We start from the raw sequence: 10731 nt of genomic DNA on the forward strand, positions 1-10731 counted from the left end.
CATTTTTGTTGTTGTTCAGTCACTAAGTCGTGTCCAATCCCATGGATTGCAGAACTCCAGGCTTCCCTGTCCTTCACTATCTCTTGGAGTTTGCTCAAATTTATGTCTACTGAATTAGTGATGCTAGCTAACCATGTTATCCTCTGTCTGTCCCCTTCTCCTCCCACCTTCAATCTTTCCCAGCATCAGGGTCTTTTCCAATGAGTCAGCTCTTCTTATCAGGTGGCCAAAGTATTGGAGTTTCAGCTTCAGGATCAGTCCTTCCAATGAATATTCAAGGTTGGTTTCCTTTAAGATTGACTGGTTGGATCTCCTTGCAGTCCAAGGGACTCTCAAGAGTCTTCTCCAGCATAATTCAAAAGCATCAATTCTTTGGTGCTCAGCCTTCTTTATGGTCCAATTCTCACATCTCTACGTAACTGCTGGAAAAACCATAGCTTTGACTATACAGACCTTTGTCAGCAAAGTAATGTCTTCACTTTTTAATACACTGTCTAGGTTAGTCATAGCTTTCCTTCCAAGGAGCAAGCATCTTTGAATTTCACAGCTACAGTCACCATCCGCGATGATTTTGAAGCCCAGGAAAATAAAATCTGTCACGGCTTCCACGTTTTCCCCTTCTATTTGCTATGAAGCGATGGGACTGGATGCCATGAGCTTAGTGTTTTGAATGTTTAGTTTCAAGCCAGCTTTTTCACTCTCCTCTTTCACTTGCATCAAGAAGCTCTTTAGTTCCTCTTCATTTTCTGCCATTAGGGTGTGGTATCATCTGTATATCTGAGGTTGATATAATTTAGGGGCTGTGAATTAAAAGTGTCATTCTTTGTTTATTAACGTTCAAATCCTAGCCAATTCAGAAGATAATTTTTTAAGATATTAAAACCCAGCTACACAGCAGTTCTAATACCACATTCAATTTCCTGACTTGGGCTCAAAGTAATTCCTTCCTGTTGTAAACCAGTCATTTCCCTCACTTAAAACACACTATTCCTTAGAAAGACGAAGACAAGGATTAGGGTGTTAGTGGTCAGGGACAGAAGGCCATAGGATGAGTTGAACAGAAAACCAGAGGAAAGGAAGCCCCAGAGTGCTCTCCCTGATGTCAGAGTCTCTTCTAGTTCAGGTATCATGTAAGAAAATTCTAAGGGGTGAACGTTAGGGATATTGGTGATCCTTCTGCTTCTATTACTCACCTGCTCATGTAGAACAAAGAATCTGCTCCAAACCTGTGCAGAGAAAGAAAAATCAGACTATGGAGAGGAAAGAACCACCTCACTGAGCACAAAAGCCATTTATATTTACAACCTTTTTCCCAGCCAGCCATTTCAAGGATTAAATGATTTAATAAGAGTCCAGGATAATTCTAATATGTTTCTAAGTGGGAGGATTTATTCAATCTATTTGCCTATGTCTGGCAGCTCTGAGAACTTTCATAAAATATATATTAAAAAAAAAAAAAGCAGAGGGCTTTGCAGGTAGAATTGAGTCCCGTGTTCCACTCCTATAGAAAAATTTCAATGTACTGGAGAATATGTATAATATGATCATAAATGGAAACTTTCCATTATATCTTGGGCTTTGTGACTGATGCATTTTATCCCACTTATCTACAACATGTTCATTAGAATCTGAGAAAGAAGCTTCATGAATCCTTTCTCTGTGTGTTAATCACTCAGGCACATCTGACTCTTTGGGACTGCATGGACTGTAGCCCACCAGGCTACTCTGTATAGGATTCTCCAGGCAAGAATACTAGAGTGGGTTGCCATGCCCTCCTCCAGGGGAGCTTCCTGACCCATGGGTCGAACCCGGGTCCCCCGCATTGCAGGCGGATTCTTTACCATCTGAGCCCCCAGGGAAGCCAGTGAAGGTTCTTCTCTACCTTCCTCCATCCTGTCCTTGGCTCTGTCTAATGCTCCAATGGCACTCTTGGTTCTTCACAGTGGCTTTAAGAAATGACCGCAAAATAATGCAAAGCGGCAGGCGGTCGTCATAGGCACACGGCATTATGACTTTAAAATTTGGTTATTATGACGTGAAGTAGGATAAAGCTTCATATTGCTATGAAGAGTGCAATGTGTAACATTCTTAATAGCTTTAAGTAAATGGGTTCCTGACAGTCACGCGGGCTCCATCCTGCTGCAGTAGTAGTACTGGAGGCAGGTAATTCACCTGAAACAGACCATTTTAAACTGCAAGATATGAGCTGCTCCTGCTGTTAAAGTTTTTATTAAAGCATAATACAAAGCATTATACATATATAATATTACATTATATATGTATAACATCACATAATATATATTACATTACTGTATATACAATAATGTGCTCAAGCCCTACTTGGAGAGCTCAAAGACCCTGACGAGGTGGATACACCTGTGTAACCAGCGAGAGACACGGTATTGCCTGTATTACACTCCATCGCAAACCACAGCTTCCTGTCCTGACTTCTGATATCTTAGAGCCATTTTTCTGTTACTAAGTCTATATAAATAGATTCACATATTTTGTGTCTTGTCTTTGGCTCAAAATTATAGTCTGTGAGAGCCATTCATATTCCTGCACGTCATTTCGGGTTCTGCATCCATATTGCTGTACCGCGGTCCCTGGCAAGTGCTCTACAGTGGTTTATCCACACAGCGATCCTTGGGCATTCGAGCAGTTTTCAGCTTCTCGTTACTGTGAACGTGCCACGACGAGCATTTCCACACATGCCATTTGGTGGATAGATGCACGCGTTTTGCTGGATACACATAGTCTGGCGGTGGAATTGCTGGGTTGGAGGAACCGCGTACGTACGGTTTAACAGATACTGCCACAACCTTTTCCCAAGTGGCTGCACCGTCTCATTCCTGCCAGAGGTGGCGCTGTCTCTTTCCTTCTGGCCGTCCTGCTGGGTGAGTGGTGGTGGTGCAGTATGGTTTTCATTTCTTTGATTAATGAGGTCGAGGACTTTGTTTAATACTTACCGGACATTTGGCCATTTTCACATATGAAGTATCTGTGTGTATGTGTGTGTGTGTGTAACGTTTTGCCCTCACCACAAGGCGTGCAGGGTCTTAGTTCCCGGACCTCCTGCGTTTGTAGCGTGGAGTTTTAACGACCACTGGACCACCTGGGAAGTCCCAGTGTCCGCGGTATTCTTGCTCGTGTTGTAAAACTGCCCCCTCCTACAGCTTCTGAGCGCAGGCGTGAGGCCTGTCCTCCCTCGTTTCTAACCTGCTAGGTTCCTGGGAGTCCTGTCCGTGGCCACTGCAGTCCCAGGCTCTCCAGCTTCTGCGGAATCCTTCCTACGACCGACAGACTCTCTCCGAACGCCCCCGTCCACTCTGGGACTCTGGGATGCTCAGCCTCAATTACCTAGAAGGCAAATATACCAGTACTTGTTTCAGAACTATTATCCCCAGCACATCATTTTGGTTAAAGTTGTTAAAAGTTAGTTTCAGGTTTCTCTTTACTGATTTCTCATCAAATATAAGTGTTTTGTTGAAAATTTATACTTTCTGTGCAAAGTATTTCTCCGTTTTACAATTAAGTGCAGTATAAAGCTGGTAAGAAAAAGCGTTTGGAACTGAAAATATTGAGACATCATGTTCTGAATGGTTAGAACCATCTCTTTGATTTACACAGATTTTTTTTTTCCAAGTGAAGTACTGAACACATTAAATTCTGAACTATGGAAATCACAAATGTTTTCTCTGCAAAAAGTGATTTTTTTGAATACTAATGTCAGCGAGACATACATTGGTTTTGAAGGCTTTGGGGAATTTGAACTCAAACACTTCAAAGTCTAATTTCTCAAATATTTTATGCATATTTACACACGCTGTGTATATATGTGGATATATTCAACACATACACACCATTTACTTAGCTGTGCCAATAGATCCTTTCTTGGAATGTCTGAGCTTAACCTTGGGGGAATTCTAGTAAGGCGCATGCATAGCATGTAAGATCTTGACCCATTTTCACGATTTCACTTCCTTTTCTACTCAGATGAGCATCAGCCCCTCAAATGTACTCACAGCTCTCCTCCTCCCGCAAGAGCTGGAAGGAAGGGCGACCTTGCGGGGCTGAAGACAAGGGGGCATTGGGAGTGCGTGCAGTTCTTGTTCTGAATCAGAGCGTGGGAGCCTCCATGGGGCAGGGAGAAGATGGTGCAAGATTAAAAGAGACAAAATTAACATCCGATCACTCAACACAGAACCCGCGGAAGCCGGAAACTCCCCGCCCTCCGTTTACTGAGGAAGGCGGCAGGCGCGCGCGCCCGGATGAGGACGAGAGACACGGACCCGAGGCTTTTCATCAGACAAGGGTACGAGTCACCTGCCGAGAGACCCTCCACTAGACGAGGTCCAGTGCCCCTCCTGCCCGAGTGTGGGCCAGTCCTGGCGGAGCGAACATTTCAGACATTGCCTGGGACGGCCGCGACACGGACTATGCGTATTTTCTTTCTGGTTTTAGTTAGATTTTCCAACCGATTCAAAAGAGCAAGTCCTAGGACCACCTGTATTTGGCACGTGCCGCAAAACTGTGCCCATGGCTTTGACTCAGTCTTCAGTTTTGCAGAACCATCTTCCTGAGCTTGTCAGCCCACAACCAACTGTGGTCCCTGCCAGCAAGCATGGTGTGGAATGGTTGGCACTAATGAGGTGAGCTTAAAGGAACTGGAGGACTTTGAGTCAGGGAGATGATCAAAGAAAATGGTGTTCAATTCTTTTTACTTTTTTTTTTAATACTTTTTTTTTTTTTTGCCACACCATGTAGCATGAGGGATCTTAGTTCCCAGACCAGGGATCAACCCCATGCCCCTTCAGTGGAAGCTTGGAGTCTTAACCACTGAACTGCCAAAGAAGTCCCCTGAGGTTCAGTTATTTTTAAAACAAGGTCTTACATAGAACTCCAGTTTGACTCTTGGAGAAAACACCCTTATGGGGAAGAATTTCAAGATCTAAATAATTTGAATTGGGGGAAACCAAGACAAGATTTGGGATTCCCTGGTAGCTCAGCTGGTAAATAATCCACCTGCAATGCAGGAGACCCTAATTCGATTCCTGAGTCAGGAAAATCCCCTGGAGAAGGGATAGACTACCCATTCCAGTATTCTTGGGCTTCCCTGGTGGCTCAGACAGTAAAGAATCCACTTGCAATGCAGGAAACCTGGGTTCAATCCCTGGGTTGGGAAGATCCACTGGAGAAGAGAAAGGCTACCCACTCCAGTACTATGGCCTGGAGAATTCCATGGACAGAGGAACCGGACAGGTAACAGTACATGGGGTCGCAAAAAGTCGGACATGACTGAGTGACTTTAACTTTCACTTTTCAAGACAAGATTTGTGGAAATGTACTCCAGGCGCCAGACTAAGAAAGATAAAACCCACGAGTGGGCTGGGCTGACTTTGTTGATGCGGACGTCTTCTCCCGGGGCTCAAGGCTCAGAGCCTCGGGGAACAGCCCCTGGCCCTGGGTCCCGCAGCCAGCGCCAGTGAGGCAGGGACACTGGGCATTCCCTGTCTTACCCTGGCACCGAGATGTCCAACTGAAATAGTGTGTGAACACCAATGTAAGCCACTGAGGAATCAAAATGTTTTTCTGGTAGCTACATTTTTTTGAAAAGTACAAAGAAAGAGGTGAAATTAAATTAATAAATCCAAAATACTATTACTTCAACTTCTAGTCAGCATAAAAAATAATTAATGGGATATTTTGCATTCATTTTTCACAGTAAGTCTGAAACCTGGTGTGCTTTTTACACTTGGTAGAAGGCAATGGCACCCCACTCCAGTACTCTTGCCTGGAAAATCCCATGGATGGAGGAGCCTGGTAGGCTGCAGTCCATGGGGTTGCTAGAGTCAGACATGACTGAGTGACTTCAGTTTCACGCATTGGACAAGGCAATGGCAACCCACTCCAGTGTTCTTGCCTGGAGAATCCCAGGGACGGGGGAGCCTGGTGGGCTGCGGTCTATGGGGTCACACAGAGTCGGACATGACTGAAGTGACTTAGCAGCAGCAGTAGCAGCAGCAGCACATCCTAATTAGGGCTAGCCACACTTCAAGTGTTCAACAGCCAGAAATAAAGAGGGAGAATACATCACTTACTCTACCGATGTCAAGGCATTCAATAAATAAATCGTTCATAAACATTTTTTGTACAAAAATTCCAGCTACTAATTGAAGAAGAAATTACAGAATATCACCACGTTGCAACCTAAAGTGAGATAAATGGAAAAAACTGATAAGTGAAAAGCTGAAGGGGACCATTATAATGGATTGATCTGCTTGACATCACCTGAACCCTGATTAATCTTATCACCATTTATTATGTGTCTCTTATAACATAATCCAGAAAGTACTCTCACCAAAAAACCCACAAATACATGTAGGCTAAACAATATGCTACTAAACAACCAATGAATCACTGAAGATATCAAAGAATAAATTTTAAAAAATACATGGAGATTAATGAAGATAAAAACACAGTGATTCAAAATCTATGGGACGCAGCAAAAACAGCCGCAAGAGGGAAGTTTATAGCAATACAAGCCTACCTCTGGAAACGAGAAGAATCTCTCACAAACAACCTAACCTTACACCTAAAGGAAGTAGAAAAAGAACAAGCAAAACCCCAAACTATTAATAGTAAAAGGAAACAAATAATAAAGATCAGGGCAGAAATAAATAGAGGCTTAAAAAGCAACAGAAGAGATCAATGAAACTAAGAGTTGGTTTTCCAAAGGCTATAAAAAAATTGATAAACTCTGAGCCAGCCTCATCGAGAAAAAAAGAGAGTGATCAAATGGGATTTATCCCAGGGATACAAGGATGGTTCAATATCAACAAATCAATGGATGTGATACACCACATTAACAAATCTAAGAGTAAAGAGCCTATGCTCAGCTCAATAGATGCAGAGAAAGCTTGTGACAAAATTTAATATCCATTTATGAAAAATTCTCAACAAAGTGGGCCCAGAGGGAATATACCTCAACACAGTAAAGGTGATATACAACCAGGCCACAGCTAATATCATTCTCAACAGTGAAAAGGTGAAAGCATTTCCTCTAAGATTAGGAACAAGTGAATGCCCACTCTTGACACTTTTATTCAACATACTATTGGCAATCCTAGTCACAGCAATCAGGAAAAAGAAGTAAAAGGAGCTCAAACTGGAAAGAAAGAAGTAAAACTGTCACTATTTGTAGATGACATGATGCATAAAAATCCCTCCATATGCCACCAAAAAACTAGAGCTCATCAATGAATTCAGTAAAGTTCAGAATACCAAATCAATAGGCAGAAATCTGTTGCATTTCTATACACAACAATGAACTATCAGAAAGAGAAATTAAGAAAACAACTCCATTTATGATTGCATCAAAAAGAACAAAATACCTAGGGATAAATCTAACTAAGACTGTAAAACGCCTGTACTTGGTAAAATAGCAGACACTGATGCAAGAAACGGAGGATGACACAGAGGGAAAGATACAGCTAGTTCATGGACTGGAAGAATTAATATTGTTAAAATGATCATACCACCTAAGACAATCTACAGATTCTATACAATCTCTATCAAAAGATCGTGAGAGTTTTAAAAAAACTAGATCAAATAATTCTAAAATTTGTAAGAAAGCACCAAAGATGCTGAATAGCCAAAACAACCTTAAGAAAGAAGAAAAATGCTGGAGGTATTTGATACATTCTCTGATTTCAAATCTACAGTAATTGAAACGTATGGTACTGACTCAAAAACAGGATCATAGACCAATGAAACAGAGTCGAGAGCCCAAAAATGAACCTACATTTATCTGGGCAATTACCCTACGACAAAAGAGGCAAGAATACACAGGAGGAAAAGGCAGTGTCTTCAGTAAACAGTGGTGGGGAAGCTGGACAGCAACACACAAAAGAATCAGATGGGACCACTTTCTCACACCACGAACGAAAATAAATTCAAAAGGGATTAAAGACTGAGATGTAAGACTCGTAAAACTTCTGGAAGAAAACATAGGCCGTATGTTCGTGTTTTTTTTTTGGCTCTGCAGGGTCTTAGTTAGGAGAAGGCAATGGCACCCCACTCCAGTACTCTTGCCTGGAAAATCCCATGGATGGAGGAACCTGGTAGGCTGCAGTCCATGGAGTGGCTAAGAGTCGGACACGACTTCACTTTCACTTTCACTTTCACTTTCATCTATTGGAAAAGGAAATGGCAGCCCACTCCAGTGTTCTTGCCTGGAGGATCCCAGGAACGGGGGAGCCTGGTGGGCTGCTGTCTACGGGGTCGTACAGAGTCGGACACAACTGATGCGACTTAGCAGCAGCAGGGTCTTAGTTGCAGCACACAAGATTTTTGATCTACGTTGCAGCATGCAGACTGCTCAGTTGCGGCTTGTGAGACCTAGTTCCCTGGCCAGGGACTGAACCCGGCCTGCCTGCACTGGAAGTGCGGAGTCTCAGCCACTGCCGCACAAGGGCACCAGGCAGTATGCCCTTTGACATTGATCTTAGTAAACTTTTTTGGATATGTATCATCAGGCAAGGGAAGCAAGAACACAATTAACAGTTGTACATCAAACTGAAGAGCTTCTGTACGCTGAAGGAAACTATGGACAAAACAAAGGCTGCCTACTGAATGACAGAAGGTCTTTGTAAACAAAATGTCCAATTCAGGTTAGTACGCAAAGAATATACTTGTATATGTCATACTCATACAACTCAACATCAAAAAATAAACAACACAGCTTTAAAAAATGGGCAGAAGGCCTGAATAAACATTTTTCAAAGAAGACAGACTGCCAACAAGTACGTGGGAAGACAAACATCACTCAGCATCAGAGAAAGCAACTCAAAACCACAGCGTGATAATGCCTCACACAAGCCAGAACAGGCATTGTCAAAAAGCCAGCAAACCACAGGCATTACCGAGGATGTGGAGAAAGAGAACCTTCACGCTGGCGGGAGGGTAGATTAGTACAGCCGCTGCGGAGAACAGGTGGAGGAGCCTTCAAAAGTGAACAGAGGAACTACCGTGCGGCCCAGCAACTCCGCTCCTGGGCATTTATTTGAAGAAAATGAAAATGCTAATTCAGAAAGATATATGTACTCCAACGTTCACTGCAGCATTATTAACAATAGCCAGAATGTGGAAGTGCCCACTGATAGACAATGGATAAAGAAGATGTGATGTGTGTGTGTGTGTATATATATATATATTTACATGGTAATAGATGGAAACGACTTATTGTGGTGATCACTTTGAAATTATGAAAACCCTGAGTCTCTGTGTTGTACACCAGGAACTAACATAGTGTTGTAGGTCAATAATACTTCAATAACAAACTCATAGAAAAAGAGATTAGGGAATTCCCTAGTAGTCCAATGGTTAGAACTAGACACATTCACTGCTGTGGGCTTGGGGTTCAATCCCTGGTTGGGGAACTAAGATCTCACACACCTCATGGTGCAGCAAAAAAAAAAAAAGAAAGAAAGAAAAAGAGATTATATTTGTGGTTATCAGAGGTGGGCACAGGGGGAAGGGAACCGTCTGGAAGAGGTCAAAAGGTATAAACTCCCATTACAAAGTACATACATACTAGGAATGTAATGTGCAACGCAATAAATGCAGCTGACCCTGCTGTGTGTTATGTATCAAAGTCCTTACATAAATCCTAAGAGTTCTCATCACAGGGAAAGAAGTTTTTTCTCTTTCTTCTCTTTGGTACCTATGTGAGATGATGGATGGTCACTAAACTTATTGAGGACACCATTCCATGACTTATGTCAAGTCATTATGCTGTACATTTTAAACCTCTTAACTACATGTCACTGAAACTGCAGGAAAAAGGAGTACTTAAGTTCGATCAGTGGACTAGTAGCCGGGACATCCCAAGGGAGCTTGCTAGAAATGCTGATGTTTAGGTCCACCGCCAGACCTACTCCATCAGAAACGGCATTTTTAGAATTGTTTTCATTTATTTTTGGCTGTGCTGGGTCTCCGTTGCGGCGTGGGCTTTTCTCTAGTGGCGGTGTGTGGGCTTCTGCTTGTGGAGGCTTCTCCTGTTGGGATGCTCCGGCTCTAGGGTGTGTGGATCTCAGTAGGTGCAGTGCGAGGGCTCATTGGCTGTGGCTCCCAGGCTCCAGAGCACAGGCTCAGTAGTTCTGGCACAGCACACGTGCTTAGCTGCTCTGTGGCACATGGGATCTTCTGGATCAGGGATTGAACCCACATCTCCTGCGTTGGCAGGCAGATTCTTTATCACTGAGCCACCAAGGAAGGCCAGAAATTGTGTTTTCAAAAGATCCCTAGCTGATTTGCCTAAACTTTAAATTTTGACATGCACAGATGTATACAACAAATGGTCAAGCCTTTTCAATGAATGTGTTGTAAGAATTTTAAAAGGTGATAGGTTTAAAGAGATACAGCTTTAAAAGATTTCAGACATATACACCAAATATAAAGTGTTTAGATCCTGTTTAGATCCTGATTTCAACAACTTTAAAAAGTTTCCAAATTTGAACACCACCTGGAGACTTGGTACTAAGGAACTGGTGTTAATCTTTTTATGTGTGATAATGCACGTGATTATGTTGCTTAACACAGTCTTTGTCGTAGAGATATATGCTCACGTAATTACGGATGTAACAATATGATGAGGTTTGCTTCAAAACAGCTCAGGAGAGAAAGCACCCAGGGTGGAGCGAGACTGGCCGTGAACTGTGTGCTGGAGTC

Source organism: Bos javanicus, chromosome 4, assembly GCF_032452875.1.
Source record: "Bos javanicus breed banteng chromosome 4, ARS-OSU_banteng_1.0, whole genome shotgun sequence".
Classification (NCBI taxonomy): domain Eukaryota; kingdom Metazoa; phylum Chordata; class Mammalia; order Artiodactyla; family Bovidae; genus Bos; species Bos javanicus.